Raw genomic sequence first — 21,131 nt, 5'->3', positions numbered from 1 at the left:
GAGAAAAGAAAATACCGTATGATCTCAATTATATGTGGAATCTAAAAAAAAAAAAACCAAGCTCCTAGATACAGAGAACAGATACATGGTTGCCAGAGGCAGGGGAGTGGGCGAAATGGGTAAAGGGAGTCAACAGGTACAAACTTCCAGTGATAAAATAAATAAGTCCTGGGGATGTAATGCACAGCATGGGAGCCATAGTTAATAATACTGTATTGCACATTTGAAAGTTGCTAAGAGAATAAATTTTAAAAGGTCTCATCATAAAAAACAATTCTGTAACTATGTATGGTGACAGATGTTAACTGGACTGATTGTGGTGATCATTTCACAATATGCGCAAACATCAAATCATTATGTTGAACCTGAAACTAATGTAATGTTGTATATCAATTATACCTCAAAAAAAGTGTATATACAAGGTGATCCCCAAACGCAACTATATATAATACACATACATATTGCCCTGATGAATAATATGAGTAAAAAGACCCAAATAGAAAACTGCATTTGAAGTCAACAGTATGCTAAAAGAAAAATAAACCATGACTTAGGAGAGTTTATCCTAGGAAATATAGCATTATATTATGAATATAATGCAATACATTAAGAAGTCAAATAAGAGAATCCTTAAGAGGATGCTGAAAAGACTGATAAAGTTCAGTGCTCATCCCTTACAAAATATCTAGGAAAACTAGGAACAGAAGGATTCTATGATGAGTATTTCTTGAAAACAATCAGCCAACATCATTTTTTGGTGTGAAAAGAGAGCTTTCCTATGAAACAAAACTAGGATGAATGAATACTATTACTATGATTATTAACACTGTTCTGACAGGTTTTTACCAATTCAATAAGACAAGAGACAGAAATAAGGGGTCTAGTCATAAGAAATACAGAAATAGAATTATTATCCGCAACAATGAGACCAGAGAATTGATTAAAATACTATTGGAATTAATGAGAGTTCATATAAAGGGCTGGATAAAAGAGGAAAATTCAAACAGCTTTTATATACAGAAAAAAGTGGAAACATAATAGAATTACAACAGCAAGAAAAACCATAAAATATCTAGGATTATCTGTAATAAGAAATGTACATGAAGAAACCCCACAAAACTTTGAGAGACACAAAAACTGGAATCAATGTTCCTGGAAAGTTAATTAAAATACTGTGAAGAAAGCCGCTGTTACCAAATTAATTTACAGACATCAAAGAACTCAATAAAAAAACTCAAGGGGATTAATTTGGAATTTGACAGTGTTTCTAACGTTCATCTGGAATAACAGTTGAAACACACAACACACGACTACATAAAGAAATTTGTGTCTAAGTCCCTCTTTACAATCTACTTAATCATCCTGAAGAACGTTAGTTTTATTTGGAGATTCATGAAATAAGTCATCGATGTCTCTACCTGTTCTTTCAGTAGTTAAATTAGTAAAGAAGAGATTAGTGTTCATTACTTGGCAGCCTTCAAAATTGAAGGGCGTTTTCTTAAAAAGTTTTTTTTTTCCTGTGCATTATTTCTTTTGTACTTTATTCCTTTTTATCCTGGCTAATTTCCTCTAGGGAAATGAGAACCCCTGCAAAGCTCTGTGGTTATTTAAAAGTACTCACTGAAATCTTTTTCATTCACATATTAAACTTTATTTTTATACTGTAATAAATACCAGTTGGTATAATAAAAGAGTGGTCTAGGGGCTGGCCCCGTGGCCGAGTGGTTAAGTTCGCGCGCTCTGCTGCAGGCGGCCCAGTGTTTCCTTGGTTCGAATCCTGGGCGCGGACATGGTACTGTTCATCAAACCACACTGAGGCAGCATCCCACATGCCACAACTAGAAGGACCCATAGCGAAGAATATACAACTATGTACAACTATGTACTGGGGGGCTTTGGGGAGAAAAAGGAAAAAATAAAAAAATTTTTAAAAAGTTGGGTTAAAAAAAAAAAAAGAGTGGTCTAGATTTGAATGCCTCTTCTGCAGTGTATTCCAATTTATTTATTTTTGAAAAGTAGATTAATGTACCTACCTCAAATATTTGTTTGTGCTTTTTTTAAGATTTTATTTTTCCTTTTTCTCCCCAAAGTTCCCCGGTACATAGTTGCGTATTTTTTTTAGTTGTGGGTCCTTCTAGTTGTGGCATGTGGGACGCCACCTCAGCATGGCCTGATGAGCGATGCCGTGTCTGTGCCCAGGATCCGAACCGGTGAAACCTTGGGCCACCGAAGCAGAGCGCATGAACTTAACCACTCAGCCACGGGGCCAGCCCCTCAAATATTTGTGATGAGGATATAATTATGTCACATAATGTGAAAGAAAAGAAGAAAGAGGGGGAAAGAAAAGGAAGATGATGCTGATTCTCATGATACGGGTAATATGTTCATACTCTAACAATAGGATTTTACTTCCTTATAGCTTAAGTTTAACAAGATCTTGGTATTTTAGAAGATGTACTAAATGCGTACAGAGAGGTGAATTGACATGTACAAATCAGACTAAATCAGGGAGGAGCAAAAAACAGACCACAGATGAGTCTGTTGACAACATTTATGGAATCCTACTACATACTTGAGTGATTTCAGGGTTCTGACTCTTAATTCCATAGGCTATCCATAGTCTAATAGTGAAGCAACGTTGATATACTAAAGCAGCTGAAGCCTCATGCATTATAAAAGTCCAGAAATAGAGACTTATGAGTCCCCTCACAGCAACAGTAACCCTGTCTTGCTCTACAATATTATTTTGTTTTACCGCATATGGTCTGGACTCCAGGGCTTTTTTTACGTGCAGTAGGGTGGAATTACTGCTGCCAAGAGGAAATGTTAATTTGTTTTTATTTACGCCTATAAAACAAGTATAGTTTTCCTGAATGCCTAGCTGGTAAACTTATAATAATTTGAATATTATCAAGTTAACAGTCTGAGTCCTTTTTTTTTTTTTTGAGGAAGTTTAGCCCTGAGCTAACTACTGCCAATCCTACTCTTTTTGCTGAGGAAGACTGGCCCTGAGCTAACATCCATGCCCATCTTCCTCTGCTTTATATGTGGGATGCCTACCACAGCATGGCTTTTTGCCAAGTAGTGCCACATCCACAACCGGGATCTGAACCGGGGAACCCCGGGCCGCCAAGAAGAGGAAGGTGCGAACTTAACCGCTGCGCCACTGGGCCAGCCCGAGTCCTTTCTTAAAAACAATTTTTTCCCCTGCACTGGTCTGAATCTTTAATGAGAAGATACTGATTTTTAAAAGGGCACCTCATAATGCTCTAAATTAAATATAATCAAATGCAATAATATAGGAAGAAGCCAATCAGTATTTAGGAAGAGGTAAGGTCTACAAAAAAAGGTGGGCCTTAAAGCTGTGGGCAGGGGCTGGCCCCGTGGCGCAGCGGTTAAGTGTGCAGGCTCCCCTTCAGCGGCCCAGAGTCCACCGGTTCGGATCCTGGGTGCAGACATGGCACCGCTTGGCAAGCCATGCTGTGGTAGGCATCCCACATATAAAGGAGAGGAAGAAGGGCACGGATGTTAGCTCAGGGCCAGTCTTCTTCAGCAAAAAGAGGAGGATTGGCAGCAGATGTTAGCTCAGGGCTAATCTTCCTCACAAAAAAAAAGAAAGAAAGAAAAGCTGTGGGCAAATGTAAATAACTAAAATGGGCCAGCAAGGGCATTTCAGTGTGGGAACCATGAAAACGAAAGTAAGAAGATTGGATCCAGGTGAGAGGGCAGTAAAAGTCTACAATTAGGAAATGGAAGAAAAATATGGATAGATAAAATGGTTCACATTATGCCTGGCCTTGAACGCCAACTCCAGTAGCTTGGGTTTGGTCCAGGAACCAGCGTTCCTGGGCCAAGGAGATCTTATAAAGAGAAATGCTGGGAAGATGAGGCAGACAGCACTGTGCATGACAGACTCAAGTGACCAAGAGGCCGGAGGCAGGGACACCAGCGTAGAAACTACTACACTGATTTCCCATATGAAATCATTATTATTTAACACAATCTTAAAAATCTGTAATGCCTGGGAATTGACCAGAGTTATTTCTACACAGCAAACAGTGGAAAAAGAGAGCAAGCAGCAGTTCCGGGCTGGGCAGCCCAAGGTCAGCCCTTCTTTGAACCTTACATTCACATCAAGGGTGTCATTAAAAGGGTCCAAGTGAAAGGCACCCTAGCTGGGCTTGGGAAAATGTGAAACAGAAGGGAATTACCACTCGTTAAGCTAGGGAAAGACACAGTACTGTAAGTATTTCACACTGTGTCCAATACTTGGCAAGACCTCATCGAATAAATATTACCTTTATGTGACTAGCAGTCTGCAAAGGCCTTTCACATGTTATATCAATAACTGGTATGTATACAGCACTTCCTCTGTGGCAGGCACATCTAATGCTCAGAATCCTAGGAGGTAGGTACAATCATCCACTTTCCCAGATGCACAGAGGGTAGTAACCTGCCTGATGTCATGTCCCTAAGACTGGGAGCCAGGGGCCCAACTCCGGGTCTGTGCTCTTTTTTGTTTTCTTTTTTTTTGAGGAAGATTAGCTCTGAGCTAACATCTGCTGCCAATCCTCCTTTTTTGCAGAGGAAGCCTGGCCCTGAGCTAACATCCCTGCCCATCTTCCTCTCCTTTCTACGTGGGATGCCTACCACAGCATGGCTTGCCAAGCGGTGCCCTGTCTGCACCCAGGATCCGAACCAGCGAACCCTGGGCCACCGAAGTGGAATGTGCGAACTGAACCGCTGTGCCAGCGGGCCAGCCCCACAGGTCTGTGCTCTTGATACTACACTGTACTGCTGCTCATCCAACCCGCTCTTCCAAACAACCCATGAAAGAAGTATTTATTCGACAAGTATTTCTCGAGTTCTGACTTGCCAGGCCCCATCCCACATACTGAGTTTCCAATGATGGGCAAGCCACAACCCCTACCCTGAAGAAGCTTACAGTTTAGTGAGCAAGACTGACAAATAAATCCACATGTCACTGATGAACAACAGAAACTCTAACACATAAATTAAATAACTTATCCAAGCACGTAGCCAGTATAGAGGGTGGTTAGGCCGGGACTTAAATGCTGACATCCTATCTCCAAGTCTAATGCTTGTTCCAAGTGAGGTTGTGACTTCCTTTTCTGGCCTACTGGGCAAAAACAAAAGAAAAAAGACAACATCATAATCAGGACTATGTAGTCTAGCCAAACTTCTACAAAAAGAATCCGATCTTGGTAAGAAGGAAACACTAAATGAAGCCACTGTGATTCTGATGCAAACAGCACAGGCCAATATACCACGTATTGGTGCAACAGTTGAAAAACAGATCATTTCAAACATTAAATGTCCTGTCATCAATAATTTTTGCTAAAATTATTTCAGATGCTTTGGGTGAATCACTTACAGTGGGCCACTTTGCTCAAGGAAAAACAAGATAAATCCTAGTGGGCTGAGAAGCTGAAGATGGCCCCAACTGATTCAGTTCCACGGAAATTAAAACTATTTTCCATTTTTCCTTCTGCCCTTTTAATCCCCCTGTAAAGAAGGCCTAGAAGCCACCTTTTACATGTAAGAGAATTATCTCAAACTACTAAACTGTACCAGCCTGTGGAATTTGTTTTACAAATTTGAGAGGCCCATTACAGCTTTCCAGTGTGAACCACTATTACTCACAATACGAGCGTAAGCCCCTCCCAGTCCAACATCAAGTGCAACAAGGATTCATTAGTCAAGTCTTAACTCACCAGGGTGCTTAAACACAGCACCCAAAGCCATGCCAGCAGTAGGTCTTTCGACTTTTTTATTTCTCAAAAGGGTCCTGACTGGGATCAATCATACACATAATGTAAGCAGCCAGTCACTATCCTATGACTTGGAGGGTGACAATAAAGGTGTTCTGGGCTCCCAAATAACTCCTGTCTCAGCCTGTGAAAGTCACTGAATTTAGAGAAGAGAGAGTTGATGGCAGGGAACTACAGGGTCATTAGAGGTTGACGGCTGTTTACCAAACGCATGTTATGAGCCCAACACAATGGGAGCCCCAGCATAGCCACATGACCAAGGACGGGGGGCCGGAGTTCACCGGTATCATTAAGATAGAAATGTAGTGTTCCTCAACAATTTTAATTTCTAATTTATTTTTAGTGGAATGTGAAGTATTTCTAAATCTTTACAGGGTTCATGCAAGGGGCAGCAGGATGTGGCTGAATGAAGGGCCTTGGGGCAAGTCTTCCTCCTACTTTTCCAGCCTCATTTCTGAGCATCCAGCGATCCAGCCCCTCTGAACAAGCAGCGGCTCCCCAAGCTGCCCAGCTTATTTGCCAGGCTCTGTGCTAAGTGCTGTGAATACAAAGACAAACGCACAGTCCCCGCCCCCAAGCAGCTCACAGATAATTAGGAAACAAGTGCAGCACCAGAGACTGGTACCGGGAAGTAGGGAGCTCCAAAGGGAGGCAGCCGACCCAGCACGAAGAGTGGGGGCGGGCAGGTAAGGAAGAAGTGACCCCGGCTGAGCCTTCGGGGATGTGGAGGCTTCCCATGCAGCTGCGGTGGCCTGGGCAGGGGCCCCAAGGCACTCACCCCCGTGTGTAGAGACCAGAGTTCTGTGGTGCTCTGAGCACATGGGTAAGGCAAGGAGTGGTGAAAGGTGAGCTGGAGAGGAGAGCAGGGGCCGATCATGGGGCTGACTAGACTGGAGCTGACGGGGAGCCACTGAAGGTCTGTCTCTTTTGGCCTTTACAACAGGGAACTGTGTTCATTGTAAATACTTTAGGTGGTACAGATCAGGAACAAGAAGATGAAAAGTATCCAAAATTCCACAATTTAGAGAAAATCACTTTTAACATTTTGATGTACAATCTTTTACGTGTGTGTATATATTTTATATATAATTACATATACTAACAAATTTATTTTTCTTCAAAAATGAAATCACTTAAAATGTGCCCTATACATACAATAGAATATTATTCAGCCTTAAAAAGGAAAGGAATTCTGACACATGCTATAACAAGATGGATAAACCTTCAGGATATTATGCTAAGTGAAACAGCCACTCAGAAAAAGACAGATACTGTATGATTCCACTTACATGCGGTACGTAGAGTAGTCAAATTCATAGAGAAAGTGGAATGGTGGTTGCCAGGGGCTGGGGGAGGAGGGGAAATGGGGAGCTGTGGTTTAATGGGCACAGAGTTTCAGTTTTGCAAGATGAGAGCTTCAGAGATTGGCTACGCAACAATGTAAATATACTTAACACCACTGAACTGTATGCTTAAAAATGGTTAAAGATGGTAATTTTATATTACGTGTATTTTATCATAATTAAAAATAAAAATATAAATAAATAAAATTTGGAAAAGAGTATCACTAATAAAGCTGTTTTAATACTTTTTCACTTATTTTTGTGATCATCTTTCCACGTGAGATATATACACTTCCACCAATATTTCAGATGACTGTATAGTATTCTCTTATAGAGATCCACCTTAATTTACTTAACCTAGGAGGACTATTTTTTAGGATGGAAGAAACTTGCAAATGCTTGGCTGACGGGAAGAAGTCAGTAAAGAGTAGAGAGAGATACAAGACCACAGAAGAGAAGGGAATGTTAACAGAGAAAAGGTTCCGAAGGAGGCATGAGGAGATGGCATTCAAGGTTCAAGTAATGACCAGCCTTAAACATGGGGAAAAATGGATACCACATCCTCTGAGGAAAGGAGATGAAGATGCATATGAATATATTTGCATGTGTAAGGAAGAGTTTGACAGTCGAAGGAAGTCAAGAGACTGGACATCTCAAGTTAACAAGGCAGAGGAAGTAGGGTATGAAAGAATTGGAAGGAGATATAGCTTTGTTCAGAGAATGGGATACCAGGGTTAAGATTTCTGAGGTGAAAAAGTACCTGCTGGACAAGAATTTGGATAGAGGGTTGGGAGTGAGTAGTGATGGTTTAGTGGAGGTGAACTCACTAAGATGGTCCAATGGATTTTGAGACCACATTCATAGTCAGATCATCTAGGATGGTGCCATCGCCAAGGACTATGACAAAAGTCAGGGAGGTAAGGGAAGACATGGAGCCAGATCTTCAGTTCTTCAAGAAATGAACAGAAGTGACTAGGAGCTGGATGGAGCGTAGGGATGAGGAAGGGTGAGAGGTGGTTTACCACAGTTAGCCTCAAAGTTGGGGATGACAAGCCTTTTTATGCAGTGACCCATTTAGGAGGGTGAGAGAGCAATCGGCCAAAAACGTCGAGAACTTTATTAATCATGGATTTCCCAGGGTGAAGAGGAAAAAATAGGGGGAAATCAACAGAGGACTAGAAGTGAAAAAGTTAAGAGGTAGTGAAAGTACAAGATGTGATATATGGGGGTAGGGGAGGTGGGTATGAGAGGTCGTGTTGGCACAAGTTACGGTCCTGCAGGCGGTAGGACGATGTGGTTGTGGACATAGGTGGATGGCCAGTACCTCCAAATTCTTTACCATAATTTATTTTTCTCCATAGCACATAGCCATACACTATACTATTTCCTCATTTATTTCTGGTCAGTCTTCCCCACCAGAATATAAAACTCCCTGAAGGTAGGAACACTGTCTGCTTGTTCACTGCTCCATCACCAGCACCCAGATCATGTCTACACATAGTAATGTCTCAATAAATTACACTTGTTGAACGAATAGGTGAGTGAGTGAATAAATAATGAAGGCTGGTTAGGAGAAGGATATCCCATGAGGTTTGCTAAAACAGCAGGGAGGGTCTCCCCTAGGAGGGAGCTGTCTTACAGTGTTCAGTCTGAGAGGGACAGAAAATGTCAGCCACGGCCTCCTCCCAGGCTGTATATGCTCTTTTTTTCATTTTCCCTTCTTCATGTGACTACTTTTTCTGATACTATAAGACTCAACCTGGGTGTCACCACCTCTGGGAAAGCCCCCTGATGTCTCTCCCCCCATAAGTGCCCCCTCTTGGGTGCTCTCAAGGCCCCTATGATTCTTCTCTCTATAATAATGCTTACCCTACTGTATGATAACTGTTTACATGTTGGTCTCCCCGACTAGATGGAGCAAGAACAGCATATCTCAAACACACAGTAGGGACTCCATAAATATTTACTGAATATATAAATGGAAGGCACTGAACATGTGAGTCAGTCAGTAAGAGCCCATCTTTTTCCATCTTTGAAACTCAACTCTGTCATACACAAATTCGCACTTTGGCCCCACTGAGCAAGGGAGCCTCTGTTGCCAGGGCAACTGGGTAGGAAAACAACTCAGCTCCCAACACCAAAGATAAGCTGGAGTCTTTCTGCTTAAGATAAGATAGGGGTCCACTGTCTTTCATGTGCCCCTTCCCCTACCCTCTGACCACAGGCATGCCTCTGGTACTATGACGGAGCATCAAAGCACACAGGCTGCCTCGCCCACCTGTGATGCTGCCCAGCTGAGAGAGCACAATAGCACACCCGGGGAAGTTTTTAAAAAATGTCTGATTTAGGGGCTGGCCCTGTGGCTGAGTGGTTAAGCGCACGCTCTCCGCTTCGGCGGTGCAGGGCTTTGCGAGTTCGGATCCTGGCGCGGACATGGCACTGCCCATCAGGCCATGTTGAGGCGGCATCCCACATGCCACAACTAGGAGGACCCACAACTAAAATATACAACTATGTACTGGGGGGATTTGGGGAGAAAAAGCAGAGACAAAAAAAAAAAAAGATTGGCAACAGTTGTTAGCTCAGGGGCCAATCTTAAAAAAAAGAAAAAGTCTCTGACTTAATTGGCCTGGGGTGCAGCCTGATTTTTCAGCTCTTCAGATGATTCCATTGCACAGCCAGGGTTGAGAACCTCTGCCCCCTATGTCCTTGCGACTTTTTCCTGGCTTGTGGCGCTGTCCAAGGTAGCAGCTTGTCAAGCACTTCTTCCCCCCAGTGTCTGCTCAAGCTAGCCATGGGCAAGGGTCAATGGCTGTTTGAACAACTCAGTGGAAGGTCACTACACCTTAGGATAGTACCAGAAGCCAACTCATACTGTTAATTGTACTGGAGGAAACCACACTTTTGCGTTCAACCTAAAATTGTGTGTTCCAATAGCCACAAATGGCTATTTAAATTTAAATTAATCCAAATTTTAATTTTTTTTAATTAAAATTCAGTTCCTCAGTTGCATATTCAAGCGCTCAATAGTGCTCAATAGCTAGTGGCTACTGTATTGGACAGTGAAGAAACAGAACATTTCCATCACCACAGAAAGTTCTATTGAACAGTGCTAATATACAAAAATCCTTTTCTTCAGAAAATAACCTGGGTGGTTATATTCATTTCCTGCCAATCATGGGAAAACTGAGCCATGTAGTATGCAGAGGGTGAACAAACTGAATCTCTGGTCTTTTCTTCTCGGCAGTGACATCTAGATGTGTCAGGATGGCCCTTTAGAGCCCTTTTCAGGAAGGAGAACTAAGAAAGTAATCTGATGCTCTCACGAACAAAAGTTTTCCTGAACAGTTCCATACATGTAGTAGGGCAGCAGTGGCTTTCCAACTTTTTTTGACCCTGACCAACAATAAAAAAATACATTTTTTATCATAATCCTGTATACAGATATATATATATATATATATATGTATATAACTGAAACTGAAAGTCCTAAAAATCAATAGTTATCCTTACTACATATTACATTTAGATATTTTATTACTCAATTATATTCTATTTCCTGTTTCATTAAAAAAATAAACCTACTTAACTGCATAGCCTCGGTGACCTACAGTTTGAAAAAACATCATCTTAAGATATTAGTTGTCCACACAAAACTGGGACTCGACTTCACACTGGAGGTTAATAGCCAGCTAGATAGTAATTAATGGCTAACATTTATTGGGCACTTACTATATGCCAGGTACTGTGTTAAATGTTTTATATTCATTACCTTATTCAATTCTCATAAAAAGTCCATAGAATAGTTGTCTAAGAACTGTGAAAGTCTGAGATTTTATGCTGTTTGCACGAGCTAGCCTGCCCCAGTTTCATGGATGCTGGGAGAAGACACAAGACTTCGGGGTCAGAGACAAAAGACTTTATTACTCACAGCAATAGCAGTAGCTGGAGTAATCAGCATTTTCTTGCACCAGTTCCCCAGCTCCAACTCCTGCAGGTTGTCACAAAGAGGGCCACATAACACCTGCACTCGCAGTGAGTAGCATCACTGGAGAGGAACTCTGAGCTGGGGGAACTCAAATCTATTATACTGGATAAAAGCATGCCTGCACTTTACTTCTGAGGGCAACACTATCCCTATCATCCAAGAGTGTTGGTTCACTACACGAACATCCTTGAGAAGAAGAACATGCCTTGAGAAGAAGGCAGTCAGTGCCTCTCTTTGTAAGACCTGTCGAAATGCATGGGATGCATGGAGAATTATCTCCCAACAGGAGGTATCATTCTTTTTTTTCTTTTTAAAGATTTAATTTTTTTCCTTTTTCTCCCCAAAGCCCCCTGGCACATAGTCGCATATTCTTAGTTGTGGGTCCTTCTAGTTGTGGCATGTGGGACGCCGCCTCAGCATGGCTCAATGAGTGGTGCCATGTCCACGCCCAGGATTCGAACTGACGAAACACTGGGCCGCCTGCAGTGGAGCACGCAAACTTAACCACTCGGCCAGGGGGCCGGCCCCAGGAGGTATCATTCTTATCTTCATTTTGTACACAAGGAAACAGTGGCTTAAAAGATATAAGTAACTTATTCAAGGTTACACAGCTAGTGACCCAGGTCTATATAACACCTAAGACTAGCTGATGACACTTTCTTTCACAGTCAATGGCCAGTGGAACAGGAAGAGAGAAAATATTCAACATTCATTTGGTCATTCAGATGTGTAATCTGTCCCTAAAGAGAGCAATTGGCCATATATAATTTGTAATAGGCCATTTTTTTCACATTTTCTTCAAGGACCCCATAGGAAGAGTATCAGATGAACAGGGGTTGACTAACTTTTCCTATAAAGGGCCAGATAGTAGAGATGTTCAGCTTTATGGGTCAGATGGGCTCTGCTTCAGTTACTCAACTCTGCGGTGGTGATGCAGAGCAGGCACAGGTAATATGCAACCAATGAGGATGGCTGTGTTCCAAAAAACTTTATTTACAAAATAGTCTGCCAACCTCTGTCCTCAGATAACCCAGCGGGATACCAAAAAATTACATAATACAATTCATACACAAAGAAACAATGATTTAATTGAAGAGACAAGGTAAATACTCAACAAGCAAGCAAACCAGGAGATACATGAAACTGAAGTGAGCCTTGGTTCAACATCAAAGTTCAGGTAAGTCAGCCTGGATAAACAGCATGTCAAGAACTAATGTAAAATATTCATAGTCTAAAAGTAGAATGGAGTCTACACATCACCTCTCTGTGATGACTGTGGTCATGCCAAGACTGTAAGAAATAAATTATGTGACTTTCAAAGGCTTTTTCTAGCTCTTAGATGCTCAGTAGGGGAGCAGTTATCATCCAGAACAATCCTCTTTAATTTCCCATGTGATAAAATGAGTTAAAATCTGTGTTATGAATAAGGAGGAAGTAACAGTGCAAAACAAAAGTTACTCTGAGCCAGAGACCACAAATATTTCCCAATTTCAAAAATTTTCGATTTCACAAATATTGCCCAATAGCTAATAAAGGACACCATTTCTGAATTGCCAGATTTATGGCTCTGTAAGTGAACATTCACTTGGTTCAGAGGCCTGATCTTACAAGACCACGATGTGTCACTATTTGATCACAATAGTACCCTTTCCCTAGATTAGTTAACGGAAGATTTTTGTCTTCATTTTTACACACATACACATACAACAAAAATTTTGGTATACAAATGGCAACCCATTCCTTTTCATTTAAATCAATTTTTATGCCACATATAAGCTCAAATTAAAATGGAAAAACACCAATCAAAATGTCATGGAAAAGGTAATCAGCTTTCTCAAGAACAAGTCTATTAGCTGCTAAAATTACAGGGAGATAAATATGGTTCTTGTGAACACGGTGCTGTCACTGACAACACTGGATAATTTTTCAAAATGACATACTTTTGAAGTCTAGGCTACGTGGGAACATAATACCACAAGGAAGAAAAACTGCCACCCACAAGTTAATATTCCTGCTACAGCATGTAGGCACAGTTTAGTTACCAACATTTCTATGTAAATAAGTCTTAGTGAAAAGTAGAATTTTGAAATTCCAGGAGCTGTATTTCCATTAGAAATCACAGGACAATTCCACCACAGAATTATAATTCACAAACACTCCAAGTTCAGGGAAAAATAACATTTCTATTTGGATTGCTTTACAATGGTATCAACATTTGTTAATTGACACCTTTTCACTTATGAATCAACAGAATGAAAAATAATTTGAAAGACTATTTTATTGACCAGCCCAGTTAAAAAAATATAATACCCATTTTAGTTACGTACAGTTTTAATTTATGCTTTCAAACTTCCAGTGATTACCATCTAAAATATTTCTTTGGCAGCTAAGTCATCATAAGTGTAAAAAAACACAAGAAGTCTACTTTGTTAATAAATGAAATGTCTGATGATAGTAAGGCTATGCTATTTTTGGAGACATTCATGTTTACATTTAGTTGAAAACCATTATAATTCACTATAATTGCTTCACACTTAAATAACACCATGTAAAGTACAGGCTAATTTCCTCTACTGCCGAAGTTAACCACAATTACTTCTTAAGCTTTGTCTATACTTGCCTAAAAGTGTTACATGACTTTCTATGTTTTTTCAAAGACACTTCATCTCACTCCTTTGTATTCTACAGATAGAGTCTGCATACTGTTCTCGGAGATGGACGATTCCACAGCCTTGAACAAAGTCTGAATATCTTAAGGATTTTTAGTATGTTAGACAGAGCCCTGTACTTTTTTTTTTTTTTTGAGGAAGATTAGCCCTGAGCTAACATCTGCCACCAATCCTAAATCTTTGTGCTGAGGAAGATTGGCCCTGAGCTAACATCTGTGCCCATCTTCCTCTATTTCATATGTGGGACGCCTGCCCCAGCATGGCTTGATAAACGTGTGTAGGTCCGTGCCCAGGATGGGAACCAGCGAACCCCAGGCTGCCAAAGCTGAGGGTGAGAACTTAACCGCTATGCCACCGGGCTGGCCTCCCTGTACCTTTTCAAGAAGAAAAGTAACCACAATGACAGCCTGTTGCCTCTTCTCTCCTACCTGGCACAGTCTACAGAGAGGCGATCACTTCGATGTAGTTTGACCTTTGAGGAAAACTGAAATCTACTTCTAAAATGAAATGAGTTTTACTTTCTAGATTGCACTGGGAAAAAAAAAGATTTCCAGCCTCAATTTTTTTTTTTTTTTTGAGGAAGATTAGCCCTGAGCTAACTACTGCCAATCCTCCTCTTTTTGCTGAGGAAGACTGGCCCTGAGCTAACATCCATGCCCATATTCCTCCACTTTATATGTGGGACGCCTACTACAGCATGGCTTTTGCCAAGCGGTGGCATGTCCGCAGCTGGGATCCGAGCCTGCGAACCCCGGGCCACGGAGAAGAGGAACATGCAAATTTAACCGCTGTGCCACCGGGCCGGCCACAGGAGATATCTTAAAATTGAAGCTGGAGGGGCCAGCCCGGTGGCGCAGCGGTTAAGTGCGTACGTTCCTCTTCTTGCTAGCCCGGGGTTCGCAGGTTCAGATCCCGGGTGCGGACATGGCAGTGCTTGGCAAACGCCATGCTGTGGTAGGCATCCCACATATAAAGTAGAGGAATATGGGCATGTTAGCTCAGGGCCAGTCTTCCTCAGCAAAAAGAGGAGGATTGGCAGCAGTTAGCTCAGGGCTAATCGTCCTCAAAACAACAACAACAACAACAATGACAAAAAGATATCTCCTTTTATATGAAATTATTAAAACAATACTGTTTTCCATTTATTAAGAATATATCGTGAAGCATTTACGGGCAGGAAGTAATTTTGAAAAACAAATAATTCAGAATGTAGAAGAAAGTGAGGGATTTATGGGACAGAAATATCTATTCAGAATATTTGTGACTATTTGCTACAAACCAGCATGCGTAAGTTAGGAAGTGAGAAGGAAGACTGAAGTCTGGAGACACAATCTGTAGTTAGTCTCTGGGTCATTCGGGTTTCTTTGGGCACCAGGCTCTCGGTCCAAAGGCATTAGCCTTCAGAGGCCACAGGCTGGCAGCAGTGAGGTCTCTTCCGGCCTAAATGTGCAATGACTTCCCTCTCACCCATCTGGCCTCATCTGACACAGAAAATAGCTGTCATCAGCTCATTTCCGCACTTGTGCAATGCTGGACAATGCTGGCGTTTCACAGGTCTGCAGACGTCCATCTATCTACCACCATTGCATTGCAGTATGGGAGGCGAGGTGGCTGAACTCGTGGGCTCTGTCTCCAGGCTGCCCAGGTTCAGCAGTCAGCCTGGAGCCCTTGGTAAGTACTCAGTAACGTTGCTCATTATTGTTAGCTATTACATATGTCTTAGATCAGTGTTTCCCAAAGTGGGTCTCAAGCCTACTTTCCGAGGCAGTATTTTATATTTTACATCGTGATCCGGCATACATACATACATTTATATAATAATACAAATAATGACCATGCTTATATAGTGCTTACTATACATGGACTGGGCAGAGCAGAGTCAGGATTGGAACCCAGGGGGCCTGTTTCTGTAGCGCTCTTAACCACCACTCTCCACTGCCTCGTGGCCTTGCACTTGCTCTACACTGGGACCCAAAAGTTTCATCAAACACTAGTAACCCTCTCTCGGAGGGATGCAATGATAATTCCCAGCCTATGTTCCATTTCATTAAAAGAAATGCTGACCCTAACTTGTTAAATTGATCTCATGACTAGGATGTGTGATTTGAAAAATACTACGCTAAGTGTTGTATGACAATATTTTTGGCAAACATTAACAATAAAAAAGTTAAATAAGTATATAGATCTCATTTTAGAGGCTTTACTATGCTATTGTGCATTGTAAATCTCCAAAAAAAGAAGATCATATGGGACATTTCCTAAAGTTATTTGAGCATGCCCATCCCCTTGTGGGATGGACACTAATTTGGGAAATGTCATCCTAGAGGGCTAACACCTTAAGGACAGAGACAACTTAGGGGTTAACTTATATTTTAGTTAGTATGCACAAACACATTTGAGAAATTTCTAAATACCTGATTGAGGGAGAGTGTCTCCCAGAGAAGGAGAAGCCCCAGGACCCTGAGCTCTGGCCTGGGGAGAGATTTCCCAGGCGCACGGCTGGGGGACAGAGCGTCACTCACCCAAGGAATATGAGAGACAGTGTCCTGTGAAAAAGTCTAATTAAAAGTGCGTCCCTCTAAATGGTCAAAATAATGGCTTTAATGAAAGCAAATTAGTTAAAAAACTGAGCCAACATGGTAGATGCTAAATAAAATCCCATTTCAATGGTTTTACTAAAAATAATGGTAGGTTATTTTTTAAGTGGATTTGTTTATCCATAGGGGCTGGGCTGAGTGAGAGGATCTGGGTTTGAAGCCCAAGGGAAAGAAACCAGACAAGAAGGGCCCAGCCAAGGCAGAGAGTTCAGCCACTCCTTGAGGCACTGGTACTCCTTCGTCAGACTTCTCACAGGGCTTCTGCGATTGCAGGAGAGGGCGTGGGGAAGAGTTCTGCATCACCATCAGCTTCCTACCTCCCTCCAAATCCCCCTCACCTTGAAAAACTGAAAAGTGCAGAAACTGACTCTAAGAAGAAATGATTCTATATTGTGCAAAACAGCAAATAATAAAATAAGTTCAAGAGCACAGACACCTGAGGCCAAGCATCTAAACAACTCTGGGGGATGCTTACTTTTGTGGCTAGCCAACACTTGGAAATTAAAACAAGAAACTTTATTTTTAGAGTAGAGTTGAACTTCAACGTAAAACACCTTCTTCAGAGTAGTTGCAAGTGTTTTTTCATAACAACAGGATCACGGAGTCAAATCTTAACTCCTGGTTCTATCAATGCCAAGTTCCACTTTCTTCTAATTAAGGGATAATTGCCATCAAGTGGTATCTCTGCAGGAAACGAGTGGAGAGAATTTAGAACTGCATTGTCCAATATGGTAGCCACTAGCCCCATGTGGCTATTTAAATTAATTAAAATTAAATAAAATTTAAAATTCAGTTCCCTCAATTACACTAGACACATTGCAAGTGCTCAATTGCCACCTGTGGCTCACGGCTACCATTTGGTGCAGATTATAGAACATTTCCACCACTGCAGAAAGTTTTATTGGACAGCACTGATCTAGAAAAAGGCCATTTACACATGCTAAAAAGAAAATTGTTCATTTCTCATTTGGTAAAGAGTTCCAAGCACTATCTAGCAGAGCTGGCTTGTGGGGCTGAATCTCAAGGCGATTGCCAAAGATTCCATTATTATCTCAAAGTATCATTCCAATCAGCCTGTCTAAAATCTCTTTGCATTAAGACTTTCCATCGACACAAGTTATCTTTCAAGATCCAAACATGCCAGGAAATGATAATTTGGCGATAACAATAGCTTGTTAAATTTCTACTAATTTACGAGCTAGTTTGCAAGTCCTTAGAGCAACTTATGAAAAAACAGAAAGATGCATGGCACGTCAGCTCCAGGAATAAAAGTTCACAGTTAAACAAGTAGGGATGCACTTCTGTTGTTGCCTTAAGATAAGGAAAATATTTATTACACCCCTGGGACTGTTCCTAGCCTTTTCATGAACTTAAACTCGGATTCAGTAACATTTGGTCTTTGTATCACATTTTGAGAACTTTAGCACATAGCTCATTTGAGCCTCACGGAACTCTAATCACCACGGGAGTGTGGATTCTGAGTGCTGTAGATTCTTCTCCGGAAGGGGAGAGTGAGAGGTAATACATTATCTTGTCAGTGTCTGTCTTGCTTAATTGGTTTCTGAACTGATCCCAAATGGCCAGATTATAATGAAACCCAATGGCTAGGATTGCAGGGGCCAGCCAGCTTTTCCTCTTTGGTGGCTCCAGGCTGCCTTGCTAATCTGGCCACTGTGCTGCAGAGGTGTGCCTAGGTCACAGGGGAAACAAGAGGTACAGACAAGACTGCAAAGCAAAGTATCCTCCTTCTTGAGGATCACAAAGCAGGTAACGTGAGCACAAAAACCCTGCAAGGTCGTTGTGAGCGTGACTGTGGTCTGTGGCCGTTCTACAACAAAGCCTAAACATTAGGCATTATTATGTGCATGCAAAAAAAATTACTCCACAGAGCAAACTATCTCCCCTCACAAGGCAACCTGTGAAAGGCATTTGATAAGAAATATACGAATTAAGCAACTGCTATAAAGACGCTTTAAATAATTCAAACACATTGCCTTCAGCTAATGGCAGAATATAATAAACACGCATTTTCTAAATACTTTAATATGTTTGTTCAAAGTCATAACATCTACCAACTAGTCATTATTGTTAGCAAAACTTCTTTATCCTCTTATTTACCATGTCCGGTTTTTGAGCTTCCAATTTAGTGAGCTTGCAAAACATTTATTAAATAATGTATAAATAAAGACACACCATTAAAATTCCTATGCTTTGCCTTGAAGATTAAACTCACATTTCTAGTTCATTAAGAGATGGCAGCTACAGCTAATCTTGGAAACATGGTGTCTCTAGGACACAAGAGAAGAAAAAGTTTGGAATTTAATACATGAGAGTTGAGACTAAAATTCTTTGATCTGCAAATATCACATATGTGAACCTAACAATTCTTCCTTGACAACTTTAAGTAGGTCAATTTATTAACTGTTATTATAGACTCTATACATCCACATTTGCCTATCCTTTGATGAACTGCAGTCCAGGATGGAGTTACAGCCCTGCATTATTAAAAATTTGCCTTTGATTCAAGCAGAGAAATGAAGCAGAAACTCATATTACCGTTTAGGCTGTGCTGTTGTAATAGATCCAAGAACTTTTTTTAAAAAACACATTATTGGTATCCTTGGTTCCCTCACAGCACTTGGCAAGCAGGAAGTCGGAGCCGGTTTCCTGGAGAAGAGGAGCTTCCACCCCAACCAGGCTACGTTCTCACATTCGTGGTCACAGTCCTGGCTCAGCCATGAAAGACAGTCTGGCTGCAATAAACCCGACCAAAAAACCAGTGCAGTGTTCCGGATATAAGAAAGTGCTATGGAGGTAGGGGTGGACGCAGGGGAGGGATGAGTAGAGAGAAAAGGTTTGCGGATTTAAAATGAGAAAACCACTCTCATTCTCGATTTGATTCATTTCAGGAGGAGAAAAATCACCAGGCAAGGGCTCTCTCCATAACCCAAAGCTAATCACTTTTTTATTGCAACGGACGACCAAACAGCCTCGGTAACCCACCCACCGCCATCTCCCGGAGAAACCGAAAATCCCATTTGTTCCCAAGTGTGCACCCAGGACAGGAAAGCAAGACTGTGCATTTAGAGGGGGGGGCGGTGCACAGGGCAAGGCAAGTTCGTGCCTCCTTCCCGGGTCCCCCGCTTCTCAACCCAGCCTGACTTGGCTCACGGTAAAGTGAACGGCGAACGGCAGTGAGAGTGGGAGGCCAAACTTGACCAGGGACCACCCGACCACAACAGGCCCGGGGATCTGCACGGGGCGGCGATCGGGGACACCTGTCAAAGGACGGGAGCCGAGCCGCAGGCGGCGGGCGGCGCGGAGGCTCGGGGACGGCACTGCGGCGGCGGCGGAGCCGGGTCGTGCCGGCTCCCCACTCCGGGCGTGGGGAGCTCCGCCGGGAGCCCGGGACGCCGCCGGGCACCGCGCCTCGCCCGGGGCGCTGCGGGAGGGCGCCGAAGCGGAGCGGGGCCCCGCGGCCGGGAGGACCCCGCCGCCCGGGTCTCCGCCTCCCGGCTGGGCGTGGAGCGGGGCCGACGCCCCCTGGTTGCCCGGCGGGCCCGGCCGGGGGAGGGGCGCCGCGCCTACCTGCTCCGGTGCGGCGGGACCGCGGCGGCCTCGCGGGGCCGTGACCTGCGGCGGCGGCGGCGGCGGCGGCGGCGGCGGTGGTGGCGGCGAGGAGGGCGCTTCCTTCAGGAAGGGGTGGGATCTGCGCGCCCGGCCCCCTCCCGCCGCGCCGCGCCCGCCCCCGACTTATTCTGGGGTCCCGGCTGCGAGGCCTCGGGGGAGAGCCGACCGCCCCGGGCCTCCAGCTGCTCCCACCCCGCGGGGCCCCCAAGAGTTACCCGCGGTGGAGCCGAGCGTGGACCGCTGCTTTCCAGAGCCTTTGTGGACGCTTTGCCTGGCGCTCCTCACCCAACAAAAGGCAGCACGGAATCTGGGATCCTCCGCCTGCTGGTTATTTATTCCTGACCCCTTGTAACCTTCTGGCTGGCTTCCTTCGGTCCACACACCTAGGGGTTTTGCACATAGCAGCTAAAATTCATTTCCATGCCCACTGGCTGAATGTGGTTCTCCGCCGCTCAGCGTTCTCCCGCGGTTTTCTTTCATCCTCAAGAACAAACACAGGGCCAACTTCTGACCCTGGCGATGAACAGCGGCTCCGAGGCCGCCGTCCCAGCACCAGCTTGCTCTCTTCCTCCCAGTGTCTCCTCCGAGTCTGTTATAAAACCGTATTCATCGGCATGTTAACAACTTACCCCACCCTAGACCCCAACCCACCGGTGGCACCAGGTCGGTGACCTCCAGCAGCAGCGTGGATCAATGCCATTTTTATCACACGCTGTCTGTGAACTTCTATTCCAAACGTAGCCTCCTGGGACTCCCACAGTAGGTCCTCCTTTATCAACCTCCCTTAGTCAGACTGACCTCCATTCTTTTGTGGGGGCCTCATACCACACCTGTCTCCTATGATCTGTTGCCTCTCAAAGCACAAGGTTCAAATTCTCCAAATCAACATTCCAGAACTCTCCCTTCCCCCACAACTCTTGTGATCATTGTCTACGTTTGTGTATATTGATTTGTTGCTACTGCTTTCTCCTGGCTACTAGACTGTGAGCTTTTTGAGGCCAGGAAGCTGGCCTCTCTCATTTTCCTTACCTGAATGAATGGGACTGTCATCCAGCTGGTTAAAAGAACAAAACCAAAAACTTAATTCTAATCTAGAATCCCCTCAAAGTATG

The 21,131-nt window shown here is 43.2% G+C and overlaps 1 protein-coding gene across 3 annotated transcripts in view; it reads right to left on the bottom strand.

Moving 5' to 3' along the window:
- Positions 1 to 20,615, bottom strand: part of TMEM150C (transmembrane protein 150C) — a 79,307-nt gene extending 58,692 nt beyond the window's left edge. The window contains exon 1 of one of the 3 annotated variants that reach the window (XM_014865218.3): positions 20,235 to 20,615. The gene's annotated coding sequence lies outside the window, so the exon portion shown is untranslated. Of the gene's footprint in view, positions 1 to 19,977; positions 20,118 to 20,234 lie in introns of those variants that run through there. The other 2 variants (XM_044766226.2, XM_070505525.1) reach the window with 2 other exon arrangements.
- Between the last annotated feature and the right edge of the window lie 516 nt (positions 20,616 to 21,131).

The sequence above is a fragment of the Equus asinus genome, chromosome 3 (assembly GCF_041296235.1).
Source record: "Equus asinus isolate D_3611 breed Donkey chromosome 3, EquAss-T2T_v2, whole genome shotgun sequence".
NCBI classification, from domain to species: domain Eukaryota; kingdom Metazoa; phylum Chordata; class Mammalia; order Perissodactyla; family Equidae; genus Equus; species Equus asinus.
This window is presented reverse-complemented; position numbering and strand designations above follow the sequence as displayed.